This window comes from Lissotriton helveticus, chromosome 1_2 (assembly GCF_964261635.1).
Source record: "Lissotriton helveticus chromosome 1_2, aLisHel1.1, whole genome shotgun sequence".
NCBI lineage: Eukaryota > Metazoa > Chordata > Amphibia > Caudata > Salamandridae > Lissotriton > Lissotriton helveticus.
In genome coordinates, this window is record NC_136058.1 from 435,229,427 (window position 1) to 435,250,809 (window position 21,383).

General features: G+C 45.5%; 1 long non-coding RNA gene across 1 annotated transcript in view; it reads left to right on the forward strand.

Moving 5' to 3' along the window:
* The window catches only part of LOC144808007 (uncharacterized), an 85,472-nt gene extending 64,676 nt beyond the window's left edge, over positions 1 to 20,796 (forward strand). Inside the window, exons 3-4 of the long non-coding RNA XR_013606562.1 lie at positions 8,421 to 8,538; positions 19,836 to 20,796. This is a non-coding gene — a long non-coding RNA (uncharacterized LOC144808007). The remainder of the gene's footprint in view (positions 1 to 8,420; positions 8,539 to 19,835) is intronic.
* Positions 20,797 to 21,383: the final 587 nt, after the last annotated feature.

The following is a 21,383-nucleotide window of genomic DNA, read 5'->3' on the forward strand; positions in this document are numbered from 1 at the left end:
CTCAGTCCATGCACCACCACCACCCCTGGGCAAGCAAAAGGCCACACCAGCAGCCCCCCAAAAACGACAAAAAACAATAAAATAAGCACAATCCCAGCCCATCCATGGCCTCAATTATGTTTAAATTCAAGAAGACACCCCACAGAAAGACTAGGCCCATGCAACACTCACCACCCCTGGGCAAAGGGCCACACCAGCAGGCCCAAAAAAACGATAAAAAACAATAAAATCTGCACAATCCCAGCCCATCCATGGCCTCAATAGAGTTTAAATTCAAGAAGACACCCCTCAGAAACACTAGGCCCATGCAACACTCACTACCCCTGGGCATAAGGGATGAAAAGTAGGCAAAATAAGTGCAGGCCTCAGACACTGCCTCTCCTCAAAATGGCCCCCTTACACCCCAAGCACATGTTGCCTGTACCAGCCAGCACTCAAGATGGCCACCACCACCACCCACATGGCCAGTCCACATCAACAGTACACCCCCAAAAAACAGAAAAACAGCCAGAAATCACCACAATCCAATGCCATCCATGATGTTTACATCAAAGAGAGTGAGACCACACCACAGGCACACTCAGTCCATGCACCACCACCACCCCTGGGCAAGCAAAAGGCCACACCAGCAGCCCCCCAAAAACGACAAAAAACAATAAAATAAGCACAATCCCAGCCCATCCATGGCCTCAATTATGTTTAAATTCAAGAAGACACCCCACAGAAAGACTAGGCCCATGCAACACTCACCACCCCTGGGCAAAGGGCCACACCAGCAGGCCCAAAAAAACGACAAAAAACAATAAAATCTGCACAATCCCAGCCCATCCATGGCCTCAATGGTGTTTAAATTCAAGAAGACACCCCTCAGAAACACTAGGCCCATGCAACACTCACTACCCCTGGGCATAAGGGATGAAAAGTAGGCAAAATAAGTGCAGGCCTCAGACACTGCCTCTCCTCAAAATGGCCCCCTTACACCCCAAGCACATGTTGCCTGTACCAGCCAGCACTCAAGATGGCCACCACCACCACCCACATGGCCAGTCCACATCAACAGTACACCCCCAAAAAACAGAAAAACAGCCAGAAATCACCACAATCCAATGCCATCCATGATGTTTACATCAAAGAGAGTGAGACCACACCACAGGCACACTCAGTCCATGCACCACCACCACCCCTGGGCAAGCAAAAGGCCACACCAGCAGCCCCCCAAAAACGACAAAAAACAATAAAATAAGCACAATCCCAGCCCATCCATGGCCTCAATTATGTTTAAATTCAAGAAGACACCCCACAGAAAGACTAGGCCCATGCAACACTCACCACCCCTGGGCAAAGGGCCACACCAGCAGGCTCAAAAAAACGACAAAAAACAATAAAATCTGCACAATCCCAGCCCATCCATGGCCTCAATGGTGTTTAAATTCAACAAAACAGTTGTATCATGCACCCATAACCAACCCTGGTCCTACTGGATACTGTGGCTACCCACAATATAATTTATTTAATTTTCTGAAAAAGTTCAAAAATTGTACTTGCAGCAACTGTAATGCCCCAAACAAACTTACTTGTGAAAGTTGATTTCTAATCCAAAAGTGATCCAAAGACAGTCAAAAAGGCCTCAAATCCAAATATCCAGCAGCACCCACAAAAAGTAATCCTTCCAGCTCCAGATCCAAATGAAAGTGACCAGGAGATGGACAAAGCACTGGGAGGAGCCTGCTGGACAGGAACAGGAAGTTGGAGACTGTGGGGAACTTCCTTACTCCCCCCCCCCCAAAATGGACTCCTTGCAAAAAAAAAGGCCATGCAAATGTCAACCTGAGGAGTGATTCTGATAAAAATCATAATTTTCTGAAGGTTTATCCTGTTTGCTGGTGATTTTCTTGTGCAAAATTGCAAAATCTCTATTTCGCAAGTGCGAGATTGTTCCTTTCCGCCGCAACTACGTGTTCGCAATTGCGAACTCTCGCGAGGTGTGCTGTGCAAGGTGGCAAGCCGCGAGTACGTATTCGCGGGCGACAAACTCCCGCGGGAACACGCAGCAAGATCTAAAATGGCGCGTCACTCGCAAAGAAAAACAACTCGGCAAACGCTAATATGACGGAAAGTGAACGCCGTGCACCACGCCGCGCGCCGCAACCAAGCAAAAAATCCGCCGCGAGCGGATTCACGGATTTTCGACAAATTCGCGAGCGTTCGCGGATTGCGGATTTGCCGAAAATCCGAAAAATCCGCGAGCGGAGCGGATTTTACGCCCATGCTTACGGAGCATTAGCCTCGGGGAAACGACGATAGTAATCAATAATCATGAGTCTCAGATCCGTTACCAGTGATCCTATTCTATTCTATTCTATTCTTTATTTGGTAAAGCGCAAAACAGCTGCCCCAGCAATGAGGCGTCCCGGCGCTAATGAAGTCACAGACCTGACCAGAGGCGTAGAGGAGAGGGAAGTTACGGGGCAGGGAATAGGTGAGTTTTAGTAGCTTTCCGGAAGGCAGACAAGCTCTCTAAAGAGCGAATGTTAAGGGGTAATTCGTTCCATAACTTGGCTCCCAAAACCCTAAAGGAGCGGCCGCCCATGCGGCAGAGTTTAGTGCGAGGAACACATAAAAGATGTTGATTAGATGATCGCAGAATGCGCGATGGGACATAAGGGGTGAGGAGGGGTCGGAGCAGTGTGGGACTGTCCAATTTAAGGATTTTAAAAGTCATGATTAGGGTTTTGAATTTAATTCTAGCGTCAACAGGTAGCCAATGTAGTTTGCGAATGGTAGCTCTGGCTGAGCATCTACGTGGAAGGCCGACCAGGGCTCTCGCCGCGGAGTTTTGTACACGTTGCAGCCGTGCTATCTCTCCTTTGTTAGCACCTAAAAGGAGAACATTGGCGTAGTCAAGACGCGAGAGGATGGTTGCTTGTATAATAAGCTGGCGGATTTTAGCATCAAAAAAGCCCAGTATATGGCTGAGATTTCTCAGCAAGCCGATGCACGTGCCGGCGACTTTTTTGGTGTGGGTCTGATAGTTAAGTGAGGCATCCATCCACACTCCTAGATTTTTAACTAGGGATTTGGGAGGTGGTATGGTGCCCAAGGAAGACGGCCACCAGTGCTCATTCCAATGGCTGGTGTTCTTACCAAGGAGTAGCCCTTCTGTTTTTCCAGCATTAAGCTGTAAACAGTTGTCCGTCAACCATTGGGCAACTGCCGAGAGACCATTTTTGAATCTAGCAGCCGAGATGGAGGGGCCTTCCGTAAGAATAATGGCCAACTGTGTGTCGTCGGCGTACGACACCAGTGTCAGACCCCACTCTTTAGCCACTGTTGCAAGAGGTTGCACATAAAGATTAAAAAGAGATGGGCTCAACGCAGAGCCCTGCGGAACTCCCTGTGCAATTGGATGAGATTTCGATAGAAAAGGGGGTGCTGAGACCCGGAAGGATCTGTCTTTAAGGAAAGAATGGAACCACCCTAGAGCCAGGCCAGATACTCCGAATGTCTCCAGACGATCAAGAAGGATGTCATGAGACACCGTGTCAAAGGCCGCGCTGAGATCAAGAAGAATCAGCGCAGCGCTTTGACCGGCATCTAGGACCGTCCGGAGATACTCGGTAGTGGCCAAAAGAGCAGACTCCGTACTATGGCCCGGTCTGAACCCATTTTGGGATGGGTCCAGGATGTTATTCTGGACCATATGTTGGGACAGTACACTATTAACATGGGCTTCAGCAAGTTTAGCCAGCCATGGAAGCAGCGAGATCGGTCGGAAGTTTTCCAGTTTGGTAGGATCTAGGGAGGGTTTCTTGATGATAGGTGAAACCCAAGCTTGCTTCCATGCAGATGGTACTGTGGCTGAAGAGAAGGAGAGATTGAGAACAGAGGCCAGGGAAGGTAGGAAGAAGTCAAGAGACTCCAGAAATTGTGCCGGACGCATGGGGTCTGAAGGGGAACCAATTTTAATTTTACGACACATTTTGATGAGGTTGTCAACGGATATTGCTGGAATGTTGGTCATAATTGTGCCGTAAGGGTGGAGGTTAGTGCAATTGACACGATTAGGGGAGTGTTGTGGGAAGGAGCTGTAGATCTTTTGTACTTTAGCGACGAAAAACGTGGCAAGCTCCTCACATTGTTGGGCAGTGGAGATATTGGGGGAGGGGGATTTACAGCTCTGGAGTTCTTTAACAAGCTTAAAGATTTCTTTGGCGGGAGTGGCACTCGAGTTGATTTTTTCAGCATAGAAGGCGGATCGTGCTCCACGGATGGCTTTGTGGTACAATTTTTGTTTAGCTGGATAATTACTTTTGTCTTCGTTGTTGTATTCTTTTCTCCATAGACGCTCAGCTCTTTTACAGTCTTTGCGCATGGCTTTAAGGATGTCATTATACCAAGGGTTAGTCGGTGTACTACGTCCTTTCGTCCACTTCGCTGGAATGAGAGTATCAAGTCCTCCCGTGATCCAGCTATGGAATCTACTGTAGACTGAGTCAATGTCTGAGTTATTCTCAAGATGGATTTCCCCAAGAGTGGCCTGAAGATCACTAGTGGAAAGTTTGTGCCATGGTTTTTTTAGCCGTTGGACTGGTGCGTTTTTGTACGTAGTTTTATTGATTAGAATAGTCAATTTAATGAGGTGATGATCAGTCCATCCCATTGGAAGGGGCACCTCAGTTTTAGCCTCTTCGATGTTAGTGAATACTGGGTCTAAGGTGTGTCCAGCTAAATGCGTAGAAGTGTGGATCAGGGGGTTGAGTTGCAAGGCGGAGAGGTCAGCAAGAAGACTTTTGATCGTAGGGTCATTAGGTAGATCAAAATGAAGATTGAGGTCACCTAATATGGTAAAGTTCGCTGTTTTAGTCACTAACGAGTTAGCTGTCTCAAGAAGAGCTTCAATGAATTTTGAGGCAGGTCCTGGAGGACGATAAATATAGAGACCTGACATAGTGAAGTTAGGGTTAATATTGATTTTGAAGTAAGCACATTCACAGTTAGTAAGTTATTCTTTGGTGAATGTGCAAGTATACATTTTCTTGTAGATGACAGCAATGCCTCCACCTCTCCCATCTCTATTCAGATTAAGCATATGGTATTCATCTGGAAGCGTAAGATTAGGTATGACAGAGATGTCATCACGTAACCAGGTTTCACAGAGGAACAGAATATCCGGGTTTTCATCCAGTAAGAGGGTGTTAACTTCGGAATAGTGTTTGGAGAGTGACCTAACATTGAGATGCAGGACCGTAATAGGAATAATTATAGGTGAGTTCTGGAGTTGTCGGATGCGGTGGGGGGTAGCAGTAGTAAAGTTACAGCTATTACATTTGAGGCATGTTTGACCAAGCGTACCTGTTAGGTGGACACAGGGACTTACCAGGTTATATGCAAGTAGTTGTCCCTGTCATAGTGACGGGGTACTGATGATGTCCGGCCAGGGGGACTGGCGAGAGGCGATGACTTGGCGAGGACGGGCGAAGACGGGCTTGCCTTAGGCGCGCCTTCGGCGCGCAAACGGCGCGCCCGCTGCGCCCGTCCGCTGCGCGTCCGGTGAAAGCACATGTTTTATGGGGGCTAAGAGAGGCAGGGGGGCGTGGCCTAGAAGTGGGCGTGGCCTCGCTGCACGCCGTCAATGGCGGCATAGATAGAGTAAATACAGCCTCTGTGACAGCGCTAGCTCCGCTGCACAGAACGCTCGAGCTGAAGGTGCCAGCAAACAAAGTAGGTGCGCTATAATTTTAAAAGCAAGAAGTTATCAGTGACACAAAGGTTAAAAAATAGTAAATCTGTCTCCTGGCTTCTTTGCCTCAAGAGGGAAAGTGACTCATGCACACAGCGCTCGCATTCAGCGCTTATATACACAGGGCGGGGGGCAGGGCCTCGAAGTGGGCGTGGCCTCGCTGCACGCCGTCAATGGCGGCAGAGATAGAGTAAATACAGCCTCTGTGACAGCGCTAGCTCCGCTGCACAGAACGCTTGAGCTGAAGGTGCCAGCAAACAAAGTAGGTGCGCTATAATTTTAAAAGCAGCAAGTTATCCTGGTAGCGAGACTGATTCCTCTCTTGCTTCCTCCTGCTGCTCCTCTTCATCATAGTCACAAGGTTCCTGAAAAGATTCATATCTCGAAGATTTGGATTGAGCAGTATCTTTAAAAGAAAAAACTCGCTCTTCATCCGTGTCTTGGCTCTTAATGTGAAGCTGAGAAGGACTATATGCCACTCCAGAAGCTTCCTCATCCTCAGAATCCTGCTCCAGTAATGTGGATGGAGGCAGAGGGGATATCTTTGTCCATGCCATAAATTCTGATGACTTCCTAATCGTCGGCGATCCCGTTGACGATTGAAAAGATCTTAAAGAGATCACTGTCTTCGACTGCGGAGATTTAAAAGCCTTCGCAGTTGACACTATATTCATCGGCGACGGAGCTGTCGTCGACTGGGTAATCGTCGACGGAATTACTGTCGACGAGGAGGTCGTCGACGGCTTCGTCATCGATCCTGTTGTCGACGATGTGGTCGTCGAGTAAGATTGCCTCGTCGACGGGGTAGCTGGTCTCGACGGCGTAGTCGTCGTCGTCGACAGTATAGATTTGATCCCAGTCGTCGCCGTCGGAATGGTCGTCATCGACACTGTAGTGGTCGACGGAGTCGTCGACGGTTTCACCACAATCTTAACAGGAGACACCATAGAACTGGTCGACGGAGCAGAAGATGCTCCTTTTAGACTAGACGGCTTCTTCAAGGGAGTAGGAGGAAGAGATGACGCCTCCTTTCCATTCTTTTTACCCTTTTTAGGATCCACCACCTCCTCAAAATGAGAAGTTTACCTCTTTTTGGGAGGCTGACTTGAGGATTCCTCTCCAGAATCAGAATCTGAGGTGGCCTTCTTCTTTTGAAGCCACAACAGAAGGCAAGCTTCTCTGTCCCCGTAAGGTTTTGGCAGAGAAAGTTCTGCAGTATTTACAGTCCTTAGCAACATGCTTGGGATGAAGGCAGTATAAGCAGTCCTTATGTGGGTCTTCAGAAAAAAGCCTAGCTTTCCCACAGGATCGGCAAGGCCTGAAAAGCCTCTTCTTTGAGCTTTAAGCCATTATAAGGTAAAAAGATAGATCACAATACCTTATATCCAGAAAGAATTCAGTTAGAAAGGTCAAAAGTTCACACTGGAACAAACAAACTGAGCAGAGCTCAGGGAGACCCCTTTCTCACACGAAGGCGGTTGGAAATCTGAGGCAGGAAGGTTCTGTTGGGGAGTGTGATGTCAGGGCATGGGTGCTGATTGGCTGAGTTTTGGACCAAACAACTAGGAGGTCTGGTTACCAAATAGTTTCAGGCCCTATGGGCTTATCTATGCAGTTTTCTCTTCTCTATGATACTGCTTTGGTCATTCTGTTACCGTGAGACTCCCACCATGACGACGGGGAAGATACAAGCATGTGAACCTATGAAAGATTCAATACTGGAGAAATAATGCTCCTGTGTACTGTGGCAGACTCAGAAATATTGAAAAATGTCATGATTTCTCTTTCAGCATTTCCTAGTTAAATCTTTCACTTTTTGACTCATACATTTAGCAGAAACATAACTTAGTACCATTAAAATAGTTGTGATGGGGAACATCCATGTGGGGTTAGGACTGGCTCGATCAGAGTGCTTGCTGACTTGGAGGAGTATGAAGTTGACCACCTTGCCTGGTCCGGTGTGGAACCAAGCCAGCAATGCTTTGCTGCAGGCTCATTTGCCCTGATAGCTGGTCAACAGTTTGAGGAGGAGGAGGTGAAGAGCTGTCTAAGTGTGCCATGAGGCTGGCTGTTCAGTACATCCCTGAGAAGTGAGCTTTGAGTCGATGTGGTGTTCCTCTTATGCCACGTGCAATTCACCCTCTCCAAAGCCTCAAGAACTCCTGGGTGTGAAGGGCGGCTGATTCTGATTGGGTGCTTGATAGTTTTCCAGAAACTCATGTTCTTGATTGTTCATGTTTGTCAGAAGTCAATTAAACACGCCCAGGGGTTTTATCTCTTCAGAGGACAGAAGCTGCAATAAAAGTTTCTTTCCCATTGCAAAAAAATATAAGCGGCTGACCAGGCTCTGTCTGTCAAAGAATGGAAGGGCTGAGGAACTATCGTTCATCTCACTGCTAAGCAGAGCCATGTCATGCTTCACCCTCACTCAGGCCTCTGATTTTGACCAACATCGCTTAGAACACTGGGACTTTAGAGCCCATCCTTTTAATGAGGAAAACCAAACTACAAGTCCCATAAGCAATAGTGGTGGAAGGTGTCACGCATGACCTGGGACAACATCCGATTCAGCACATCCAGTTCCACTTTTTAAGTATTTGACACAATATTGAATTTATAACCTTTGTTTTTTATGGTCATGAGTCACCAGAATACTAAAAACATGTCTCTTATTTTCAAGGTCAATTAAGTAATGGTCACCAGCTTGGAAGCTCTGTTCATTCTTCAGTATTTGTAATTGATCTCCACGTGTGGCTGCTTTCGGTCTGGCCCTGCATCGTTCCCGATAACTCGCACAGGTAAGGAGCTTGTAGCAGCAACATGATAACCCCATACTCGTCTGTAAGAAGTGCGCTCCGAGGCAGGTATCCGATCATGTTTGTGAAAGAAGGAAGGACCAATATCTGCTATGTACATTTGTTAAAATAAAACACAATCAAATCACAGTATACTGTTCCGGAGGTTCAGTCCCAGAGACATTATCTGTAACTGAACGCAGACACCCTAGGAAGCATGTGCTTTTAAGACAAGTTGCCTTCACTCACCTGAAGGTGACATGCTTCATCATTGGGCTATACTCCTCACCAGGCCGCGCTACAATGCCTGGCGGGCAGCACAAGAGCGCACTTTGTCAGAGATCTTTTACTAAGTATGACGGATGAGCATAGTAGGACGGAAGATGTTGTGTCATAAGATGTGAGATTAGTGAAGTCTGAATATAAGATCAACTATCGACCAGTTGCCACAATATAGTTAATGTGATCTACCTGGTCCATGTTGAGATTAAAAACAGTAGCAGAGAAATTGAGGAACTAATGACCCCTATCACTGTGTGAAAGTGTCGATCACCTATAAGCCTGCTGGTAAGCTGGGGTCTATACTTCAGGTCAACGTTTTTCATGCCTTGTGTAGTCATGGAGCAATCTGTTGGCATTTCATCAGGACCAAGTATGGGAAAATGGGTAAATGTGACCTAATCTTCTTCACAGCGTGAGGAGCTCTGTAACTCAAAGCCCTGCACCGTGCATAGGTGATAAGGTGCCTATTAACATCTTACTACCACAGGTGAGCACTGCCTAACAGGGTGCACTAGATACGGTAACCCTCCTAAAATTCAGGACATATTGACTTATCCAATAACGAGGACAGACGCCGCATCAGAGGGAAACTGGTTTGAAAAGCACCTGCTTCCTAGGGTTCCCGCGTTCAGTTAGAGATAATGTCTGTGGGACTGAACCTCCAGAACAGTATACTGTGAGTTGATTTATATGAAGAATGTGTATACTGGACTGTCATTTTCCTCGTCATCTCTTGTGATATGTAAAATAAATCACAACACACTGGGAGGCCAACAAATCTATCATACATTTAATGCAAAAATAGCAAAAGGCCAAGCAAACTAACAAGTGACAATTGTCTTTGCAATGGACGAGAGCATCCACCCTAAAGCAAGTTGGAGAATATAATGCTAATGCTACACAATGTATTTTTATACACTTTTCTCCTAATACAAGACAATGAAACCTGAACACATGATAGAAACAGTTACTGAAACGACACTAATGAGTAGGAGGCAGGATCTTCTCTCGAGAGGAATGTGAGGAGTCTGTGAGGACTAGTGATCATACTAACCAGCTTCAGTCAGTATTGGCTCCCTGAGACCTATTATCCTGCTAAGTAACTCCAGTCAGTAGTGACCCCTGTACCTTAAATCCTGCTAATATTCAAAACCAGAGGTCAACTTGACTGCCAACCTGTTCCAGTCAATATTGACATGTATGGGGGCATGGCCAAGCAACATGGCCATCAGGACGTAGTCTCCCGCAGCTCCCGGCCAGCCTGACGTACAAATCCTGATTTAGACCAGATCCTGGTGCCTACGGACAACTATAATTGTGGATTTAGTGACCGGAATACCTGAGACACTCAGACAAGCTGGATGTGGAAGGACTGGGAAATATCTTGGAAAACTCGATGTACCAGCTCCCGCTGGATGTGGAGGAGGCCACGACCATTTATAATAATTGGCTTTTGGATGCCTGTGATCAGCTTGTTTCTCACAAAAAGTGGACTCCCAAATGGGCCTCTCCTGCAGAGGTGAATTGGCGAAAATTTTATGACAAAGCAGAGGAGAATTTAAAAACTTGTATTTCCAGTTACAAGCAAGCTCTTTTGGAAGCTAAAAAAGAGTACTTCTTGTTACAAAATACCATGAACTTTAAATGATCAACCGCCCGCTCTAGCTCTGAGAAAACGGGAAGTGCAAACCAAGCCCGCATTAGCCGAAAGCAAAAGGCAGTCCGGTACATAATGGGCCAGCAGATTCGCCAAAATCTGCGGTCCTTGGTAGGTCAATATTTTGTGAGCCACACACAAAGACTTAAACTGGATTCTTTTCGCTATCGGTAGCCAGTGCAATTTTAGGCAGAAGGTGCGAGACTGAGCAAGATCTGGGCAAAGCTAGCAGGGCGCGAGCTGCTGGGTTCTGGATTCTCTGCAGGCGGACAATACAGGACTTGTTGACGCCTAAATATTAGGAGCTGTCTCTACCCAGCACTAGAATTTCTGACTTGGCAGCATTCAGCTGTAAACAACTAGCTGCCATCCAGTCAGAGATAGCTACCAAGTCCTCTTTCAATGTGATGAGATTGTCTTGGCAGTTCCTCGAAAAAAGTGATGACTAGCTGGGTGTCATCGGCGTATGAAACCAATGACAACCCTCTGCTTTTTGCCAGCAGGGCTAGGGGCTGTACAAAGATGTTAAAAAGTGCAGGGCTCAATATAGAGCCCTGAGGAACCCCGTGTTTAATAGCATGTATGTGAGAATGAAACGGTGGCGCCATCACTTGAAATGCTCGACAGATTGTGCCAGGACTGAGTTCACATATGCCTCAGTAACCTTAGCCAGAAAAGGAAGCTGGGAAATTGGACGGATGTTACTCGGGTCCGATGACTCCAAGGAAGGCTTTTTTAAAAGTGGAATGATTTTTCTAAACTAGCTAACCCCGCCACTCCAAAGAAACAGGGGGATGCAGAATTTTGTAATAAAATAGCTGGCTTTTTAAAAAGTAAAGTAGAAACAATTTTTACCTCACTCGATGGTCTAATCAATGATACTCAGACTGATTTCAATCTAACAGATCATGAAGTTTAGGTGCCCCGGCAGAACTACTGGAGCATTTAACCCCAATTGAGAAAGCAGATTTGGTCAAATTGTTGTCTATGCTAAAATCGGGTGCCCCTAGTGATCCGTGTCCTGCTGGAATTGGTAAGCAAATTCCGGAAACTTTTGGAACGGCTCACACCCCTGCTTAATGCAGTTTTACGGTCCGGAATTTTTCCCAAAAATTGGAAAAAGGCTCTGTGCTTCCTCTTCTAAAGAAGTAATCTCTTGGCCCTAAGTACCCGAATAATTATTGCCCTATCTCTAGGCTTCCACTACCTGCCAAATTACTGGAAAAAGAAATAAATAGCCAAATCAGCAACTTTATCTCTGCCAATAACTCCTTGGACGCATCGCAATATGGGTTTAGAGCTTTTCACAGTACGGAACTGACTTTAATAAAATCAACCGAGGAAATCAGAGAAGCCGTGGATAGGGTAGGTAATGCCATCTTAATCCTCCTGGGCCTATCCGCGGCCTTTGATACGGTCCACCGTAAGGTCCTGCTGAACAGGCTCTCTGATATTGGTGTGAAGGGCTCAGCATGGAAACTGCTACATTCCTTCCTGTCAGACGGTAGATTTAGATGGCAACAGGGCTCGGCAGGGTGCCACAGGGCTCGGCGTTGAGCCCTACGCTTTTTAACATCTACGTGGTACACCTGGCCAGTGTCATCCAGTCGTTTGGTTTCCTGGTCACCTCCTATGCTGATGACACACAAATTGTGCTATCGCTGACAGAGGGAGCGGAAAGGGAGGCGGGGGAGAGGTTCTATAATTGCATGAGCTCTATTTCCACCTGGATGTCGTCCAACCGTTTAAAACTCAACTCGGCTAAAATTGAGGTGTTAAAATTTGGCAATAATCCCTGGGTCTGGACCCCGGACTGGTGGCCGGAGGATCTGGGATCGTGCCCTACACTCTCTAGGAAAGCTAAGAATTTGGGAGTCATGGTGGATAACAAATTCACCATAGGGGACCAAGTGAATCAGGCAACTTTAGCAAAAAAATGAAGTTCTTCCTATCGGCAGACAACCTAAGGACGGTTGTCACTGCACTCATTATGTCCCGTCTGGACTATTGCAACAGCCTCTATCTTAATGTTCAGAAACAACATATGAACAAGTTGCAACTGGTCCAGAACGCGGCAGCGAGAATGCTGACGGGAACCCGTAGGGTTGCTTTGGTCAAAGGAGAACTTAAGAACTGCATTTGCTCCCAGTTCCACTTATATCACGCTTCAAGGCACTTTGTGTCGTCTTTCGGGCCATTAATAGGATTGGTCCGGAGTTTCTTAAAACCAGATTTACATGGTATGTTCCTACGTTCCTCCGGATCCAAATTAGTCCAAACCTCCAACTTTAAGAAAACTAATTGGGGAGGCAGAAGTTTTCTCCACTGTGCCTCCAAAGCATGGAATGAACTTCCGTTCCCTCTCAGAAATGTGCTAAACCTTTTTTCTTTTCGAAAGGGTTTGAAAACATGAATCTTCTCCCACTAAACAGCTGATGCTCCCCAGGTCACCAGTACTCAGCGGCAGGACATCCTAGGGTAGCAGTGCGCTTTACAAGTACAAATAACATAACATAACATAGACACACACACTCTCTCACTCACACACATTCTCACACATACCCACCCTACCACACATAAGAAACATATAATTAACTTCTAAATGACACCTTCAACTAGGACCATTAGTAAATAGGTTCATGCAGAATTCAAAAGATCCTACTTGTAAGGATATCTGTGCAGTCATCCCCATGACAGGAAAGAAGAAATTAAAATGAATTAATAAAATGCTTTAGGAGGCTAAGCATTCTTAAATTAAGAAATGAATTAAAGATAAGCCAGGAATAGAGAGAAACAGAAAAAGAAAGAGGATAAAAAAAAGTAAAATCTATCTATATAAATAAAAATGTATCTGTTTGTTGTTCAAAATCTCAAATCTCCGAAAGTACTCCACCGATTGCTTTGAAATTTTGACACAACGTTGGATTCGAAAACGGGCGTGTTTTTATATACACAACGTTGGATTCAAATACGTGCGTGTCGAATACGTGCGTGTTTTAATCGAAAGCCCGAACAGACCCTATCGATTTGGTTGATGCGCAACAACTACAAGGGACGCATAGAGACAATAGTCTACATATATTAGGATGGACAGTTGGTGTCAGGATGGCAGACCGTGAAGTGGGTGGAGGAAGGGGGGAGGAGTTGGTTCAGTTTGCAACATAATTTAAAAGAACACGATGCAACCGCGACCTGCGGTTCTGTTACATGTTATATATTAAGGATGCGCCCAAAAGCTACCATCTGTACTGTTTGTTTCTGTTATATTAACTGATGTGATGTGATTTAAACATGTATCAAATTGATATCGGTAAAAACTGGATAACAAGCAGCAAAAAAAACATGAGTACTTGCTATGATACATGTACTACAAACTGTGTTTTTCAAAACAGTTTCTTTAAAAACATTTTTAAAAAAAAGCTCAGGGCCAATCTTTAGAATTGTGCGGTTTAGATCTAGACACGGATTGCTTCTCACAGGGACAATTATATGTTGCGTGTTCTGGAGTCGGCAAACCAGACAATCTCTACATCTGCACAGACAATGGAACAACAACAAATATTGTATACCCACAAGCATATTAGAAACGTGCGTTTACTCTTTTCTTTCTTTTCCATTTAACCAGACTGAGCCACAGCAACGCGTGGCCGGGTACAGCTAGTAAAGATAATAAAAACAAGGGAAATAGAAAGTACGAAAGAAAGAAATGAGGCTCTCATATATTATATTCAGTGGTGCTTGTAATACGGCGGCCAGGATATCCATCACGTTTGTGTCTAACTAACCCTGCCAGCAAACTCTAAATCAGGCTCTTGACACTTTGCAATGTTGCTGCTGTTAACTGTGCACCATTACTTCCGCAGAAGTCACGGGCAAGAGACACCTGGCTGCCTGTAACATACTTTTTATAATTACAAGGGTGTGATAACACCGCATAAACAACAAGTGCAGATTAAACCGCAGGGTAAAAATAAACCCACACACACACCGTAAGATTACGCTGTACTAAACACACACGCCTCAATAACAAGTAACTAATACAAAGACTGATGGACATAATGAAGCAGAACTAGAGATACATGCATAGCACAGACAAGATAAAGGTCTTGATTTAGAGTTTGGTGAGCAGGGTAATCCTGCACAAGCGTGATGGAGTATCCTGTCCAACAAACCGATGGTCTGCCTGACCTAATGCAAGTCAGCTGGATTGTTATGTGTCCAGCCTTACTTGAGTGGCATTGATGTAAATACATTGGACGGCCCTTCCTCTCTAGATCAGGCTGTCTGATATATGTTTCTCTTATTCAGGACCACCAGGGAATACCTGGCAGTCGTGATGAGAATTTGTTTTTAAATGAATCCCACTTCCTGGGAGAAAATTAATCAGGGAGAAAGTTCCAAGAGTGTGAGGGTGATTAGTTATTGGTTTTTAAAAATCAACTCCAGATTTGGAACAAAAGTTGCTGAATGGCCGCCTGGAAACATCCCCAAGGGATCCAGAGAATTGTAGATCAACTTCCTATAGATGGTCGAGATTGCTTTTTCGGTTGGGGATTAGTTAGCAGCTGGTCCTCCATTGGGGATGCATCAGGCAACTTCCCCCCTTTCCATATGTGACCTTGCAGAGCGTGACCCACCTGCAAATGTCAGAACCATCTTTAGTCACCTAATATACCTTTGTTGTAGGATTGTGAAGGACACAAGTGCCTGTCTCCTCCACACATCGCCCGGCCGTTCTAAGCTAATCAATCCCCATTTTGTAAAGCCCTGCAATCCTCCCACTGCACTTAAGAGATCACCATCCTACAGTGGAGTAATTTCAGTCAGCTTACCTTCTCAGCCTAAACACTTGGTAGCCTCTCTTCACACCCTTACCACTTTATGGATATGAGTAGGTAGGGTGCACTCATACTTTCTTCGATACAGCACGGCGTGGGGTAACCTCTCTTGCCCATGGCCAATCTATCTACCCGGTAAGCAGGATCCTCACAGTCCGCAAAAACCCAGTTGTTGACTGCCACCAGCTGCGTGGCCCAATAATACTTGCGAATGCTCCGGACCGCCAGTCCACCTTAAACTCCCCTCTGCATCTTACTCAGTGCGAAGTGCCACCATCCCACAACAGGAGCCAAAGTTCTCAGTCTACCTTTTAAAAGAAAATGTCTGGTGGGATCTTAAAGGATGTTTTTTGCACGATGTACAGGAAACCCTGGAGGGTCATCACTTTAAATAGGGCCACTCGGCCCAGTAAGGAGAGCGGGAGCGCCCACATGTGTGGGGCATCCCAGCGAAGCCGGTCTAATTTCGGGAATATGTTCCTGCCTGTGCTCTCTTGTAATGACCACAACCAAATATTTAAAGCCATGTAGTGCCACCCAAACTGTGCACCTAGAGTGCAGCCGCAGGGTCCCTGCCACCAGCAGGAATATTAAGGACGTCTTCCAATTGATCTTATATCTTTAATAATCTCCAAATATGTGAAAGATTTGTAGGATTTGTTCACTCGAGAAGGCTGATTACGTGTCCTACAGCAAAACATCACCGTAGACGGAGATTCTCTCATCCCACTCTTGATCAACTGGAATACCCCATATGAGAGGTCCTGGCGAACCCACGCATGTGTGAAGAGCATAGGAGACAAGGAATATCCCTGTCGGACGGCAAAGACTCGGGAGACTGTGTTATTGACGTGCATGCACTCTAGAGGGGCAGCATTCAAGAGCTTGACAGCAGTGCCACTGGTTCAGCAAAGGAATCCCCTGTTGCGTGTAGTAATCCATTAAGGTGTCAGAGATTTAAGCACGTTCCCTGGTGTGGCATAAAGCTACTGTTCGCAGGCAGATCGCCGGGGCCTATTCAAGGACCTTAGTCTCAAAATTAAGCAGGGAGATAAGTCAATAAGACCCACACTCAGTTGCTGGTTCGTCCTTTTTGGGATGACCGCCACCTCAGACGTTCTGTGGTCCTCCGGGAGACACCCTTATTTTCATATACTCTGGAGGTACTCCCTGATTTTATCCACCATGCTTTTATATAATTCTAAAGGGAGCTCATCAGGTCCCGTCGCTTGCCCTTTTTGCAAGGTTCCTAATGTCTAATTTATTTAGTCTACTGTCAGGTCTTGGTCTAGTGCGTCTAGGTCCTTATTTGTTAGCATTGGCAGGGTCAGGTCTTTCAGGAAGTCTCTCCCAGTGTTTCTGTCCCCTTGTTGTCAGTGTCCTCAAGGATCCAGTTCCGTCCTTTGTCTGGTCTCTCTTACCATGTAAGCAACTCATTGGCTTTATCACCGACATCATATAGACAATGCTGGGTAGCCAGCGCTTTAGTGCACGCTATTTTCCATTAGTGCTTTTAATGTATGCTGCTTCAGTTGATGGTGCAATGGGAGAGAAACTGATTCCCCACTTGCCAAGCGAACCTCCAGGAAAGCACATTCCTTGTTCTGAGCCTCGCACTTCAATTTACGTTCCGTCGACATTCTCCCAATCAAGGCTTGTGTCTGGCCTCGAATCACTGCCTTGAATTCACCCTATAGCATGCAAGCTGATTCAACAGGCCGCCCATTCTCCTTAAAATAGAATTCTGCTCTATCTCTCATACAACCTTTGAACGTCTTGTCTTTTAAATATCACGGATCAACCCCTGGGGGTAGGATGAAGTCCACAACCGGACCATCGAGTTGCACCTCCACCAGCGAATGGTCTGAGATTCCCCCTGCTATGTGCGTAACAGCTCTAAAATCAAATTTATGGACAGTCTGGGTGAAAGGATGGTGCAGGCATGCTAGACTATCATGTGCTGCAGACTGGTGCGTCCGGTTCTGATACCCTCTTCCCCTTTAGGGGCATTTAGGAGTATCATGAATATAGTATAGGGTCAGTTCTGTCATTCCAGTCACCCCAATGCTTGTATGCTCTGTTGTAAGCGTCTTACCCTTTCACAGGATGAGTCAGTCTTGTCTGGGTCTCTTTCCTGTTTCCCGACATTTGAATGGTACGCCCGAAGACTCGAGAGAGCAGTGACCCACCAGCAGGCTTTTGTGGAGCGCTTTTGTCCTGGATATAGTGCTGCATTCAGTAGGGCACCCACTCTGTCTTTTCTTTGCAGTTGCCTGAAGATAAGCAGTCCCAAGGTAGCAGTCACACCTGGCCTGTCGGTAAGTGCAGCCGCCTCTGGAGGCCCGACCGTCAGCAATTGAGCCCACACTGTGGCCGGCTGGACCACAGGCGTGAGCTCAGACAGGGTGTTCGACACTGGAGTAGTTGTAGTCCCTCATGAGCTTCTGACACAGAGTATTCAGAAATCCAGCAGCTAAAAGCCCAACACAGGCTCTACAGGAAGTCAATAGATTCAGACCCTGTTGTGTTAGGAATTTGACAAGTGAAACCTTGAACAGGCCTGTTGGCATCACACAATCGTCCTACTGGGCCTCAAAAATCATGTTGTTGTAGACTTTTATTTTCTGCCTTGAACTGTTTGGAGAGTCTTGGGGGGGGGCGGGGTCCCTCAGACTAGCTGGTCCTGCTGGATTGCTTTCCGGCCCGCCCTACAGAGAATGAGGATGTGTCGGACCTTGCTTCTTCCCGGACAACCTTGTCCTCCTGCTGGATAGTCAAACTCCCTTCCTTTTCTTACCAGACATGCAGGCTTCTAGGCAGACTTCTAGGTTCTTCAGGACAGGTACCCAGCTTCTCCATTAAGTAATTCAGCCTGCAGGTGATGTCCCTGCAACTTAGATAGACTATCAGGCTGTTACCATCCCTGGTGTCACAGCAGGCACCTGGGTACTTTGTAGAGCACTTTATTCCTGGGTAACAGAGGACTTTGAACTAGGGTATAAAAGAGGGATAGATGGTCCCACTTGTGCACATAACTGGCAGGCAGGAGATGCGGTTTACTCTGTCGCACTCTCACATTGCTTCTATGCTACGCATACCAACACCCTAAACACGCTCTTGATGTTAGCGCAAAGTCTGGACACAGGCATAGAAATGGAGCATTACATAAGTGTGTCAGCAGGACGCCACTCCACTGACCATGATGCAAAGATATCATAAGGCTATTGATCCTTACAACAGGGTGCATTGCCACCACCGCTCTAGCTGTTAAACCCATGACAGTACTCTGCCTTAACCCCTTCGGTGCTCATGACATAACGGTTCCGTCATGAGCTACGGCTGAGCTGTGCTCATGACGGAACCGTTCCGTCAGCTCATGACAGAACCGTTCCGTCATGACCACGCCCGTTTTCATTAGAGCTCAGCACCGGAGGGGGAAACGCGGCCGCACGCAAGGGGTTAAATAAGGGCACACTTGATGTGACCCTCCAGGTCACAGGACCAGTCCAAGACCTCTCGTAGTCCCTTGTTAGAGGTTGCACAGTACTGGAGTGGCCGAAAAATCTCATGTAATTGTTTTGTGGTAGATTTATCCCAGTAAAGTTCAGTTACAAGTTTGATGCCGTGGACTGGGGAGTTGCCACGAGGAACAGATTCTTCTGCCTGTCAAACCACATGCCATTCACTATTTCATAGTGTTTTTCTGCTTTTACTTGTTTTAAGCAGGTGGTAGATATATGCATGTGGTTGGTTGGGGGTAGATGGGTGAAGCAGGGGAGGGAAGAGGAAAGTATTTTCTAACAGAGGGAAGAATTGTGTGTTTCCCCAGTTAGTAAAAAAACAGCATCATTCTTGGCTGCTTCTGCTGCACCCAGAGTCTGGTGCGTCATTTCAGTAAAATGTTTCTGTCTGGAAAAAAAGGATGTCCTATTTTTTTTCTGCACCCGGTACATCCGGGTGCAGAAAAACCTAACAACTGATAATCAGGTGGAACAAAATGAACACATGAAAGTACGCCTTAATTTCATTGCCCTTGATTCATACTCTGAACCATAGTTGAGGGATAGGTCTAGGCATAGTCCTCGCAATACACAATAGATTTGCGTGCGGCAGAGTCCAGAGCTCAAAAGTCAGGATACCAGATACAAGTAGGTGGTAACTCAGGGCAGGGGAAACGTCTGTTGTCCGTGGAGGGGAAATTCCCGTCCCAGAAATCTACATTAAAAATTAATTAATAGTATTCTTTTTTTAATATCTGTTTGGTGCCTGTCCATATGACTTTAATGTCTGCCTTTGGGATTCTATGTTACAAGTCCATAGGGTACATGTATCCTTTGTGAGCTTAATAAATTCTACAAATCCTCACTCCTACATCCAAGTACTCTCAGGCTACCATTCTACACTCTGCTCTGTCTGAAGAACAGCTGAACATTTTCAAAATTCTGCAATTCTGCATTGATATGGCTTGTAAATTATTTTTGGGGAAATCTACATGTATTAACTATTTAATTTTTATACTATAGGTGATTGAAATTACGGATGAAGAAAGCAAGATTTAGCACTAAGCAACTGAATGTTAGTGCCATAAGAAGGATTATTTTGAAAAACTGAAGGACATCCAGCATTCTAAGTTTGAACAATTTCCAAAATCTAGGTGTGGCGAGGAAGTGGGAGCTGAGGAAAGTACTATACCTGTAAGTGAAGTCTCTAATTTTGCATTTCATTAACCCAGAGCAAAGTCATATCTGTGCACACAGCATCAGAAATAATGCCAGAAAGACCAATCACAGCATCCTCATCTGAAATATTATCAGAAAGACAAATTGCCTCAGCATGACAGAATAACGTTCATCTAAAGCACGCATGATCTAAAGCATCATGTAATTCCAGAGAGGAAGCACACACTGCATTAAAGAAAGATATAACAAAAGGTTTCTTCTGCAAACCATCAAAGAAAAGACACTGAAAGAAGTCTCCGAAGCTGACACGCTAACAACCAAAAGATTGGAAAATCACCTTTGTGCAACAACTGTTTTTAACCAGTTACGCAAGTTTGAGACTATCTGCCTCGGGATATAACACCTCGACCCACTCTGCTCACTCTGGCGAAAACCTTAAAAATTCACCACTTTATTGTGTTCATGACCATCTCAGATTGTTTTCTTTTTATTGTGTGCTGTTCTGTAATTCTATGTAAATCGCCTCGACATTATCTGCTGTGCGTGAATGATATGTAAAACTGTTAAATATCAAAATGGATTAAAGGAGCACCGTTGCGCTATAGCTAATGTAAATAAATCCTCGTCTTCAGAACTACAAATCTTAACCTTACACCAAACATAGAAAGGGTAAAAGGAACTGATGTTCTGCGCCTAATGATCCACAATAGTACTGTGCACGTTCTAATGTTCTCAGTTACTGCCTTTACGCCAGTGCAAAAAGGTACTTCTCAGTTTAATCATTAAATATCAGACTAACACCTTATCACTGCATTGCTAAGAACCTATACAAATAGATTTGAGAAAAACTTCAGTCACAAAATAAGTTGCTGCCAGAGAGGCTACAACCAAAAGACTATTATCTGCTACAAACATTTCGACATGTGTTACAGGGCCGCATCCAGACATATTTTGCTCAATGCAAGTGTTAAGAAGATTACGCACAATGTCTTTTAGAGATAAATGCTGAACATTATCTAAACAAGCCCGACTCTAAAATCGGGTTCACTCTTACCGTGGCTTATAAGCAAGAGAAAACTAAATGTAGAGATATTAACTCTAGGAATACACCTTTTAAAAACACGGGCTGTTAAAACAATTTCAGTGTTCAAACCTGCCTCAATCAAAGCAAAATAACCCAAGTTGGGGAAAAAGTTACCTGTGCCAAAAAAGATTAAGCCATAAATCTCATCTCACTGAATTTGAGAGAATGCACACTGGGAAAATCCTCTCTCAGTGCTCAGAGTGCCAAAAAAATTTCAGCAGTAAATATTATCTCACTGAGCATATGAGAATCCACACTGGGGAAAAACCTTATCAGTGCTCTGAATGCCAGAAAAGGTTTTGTAACAA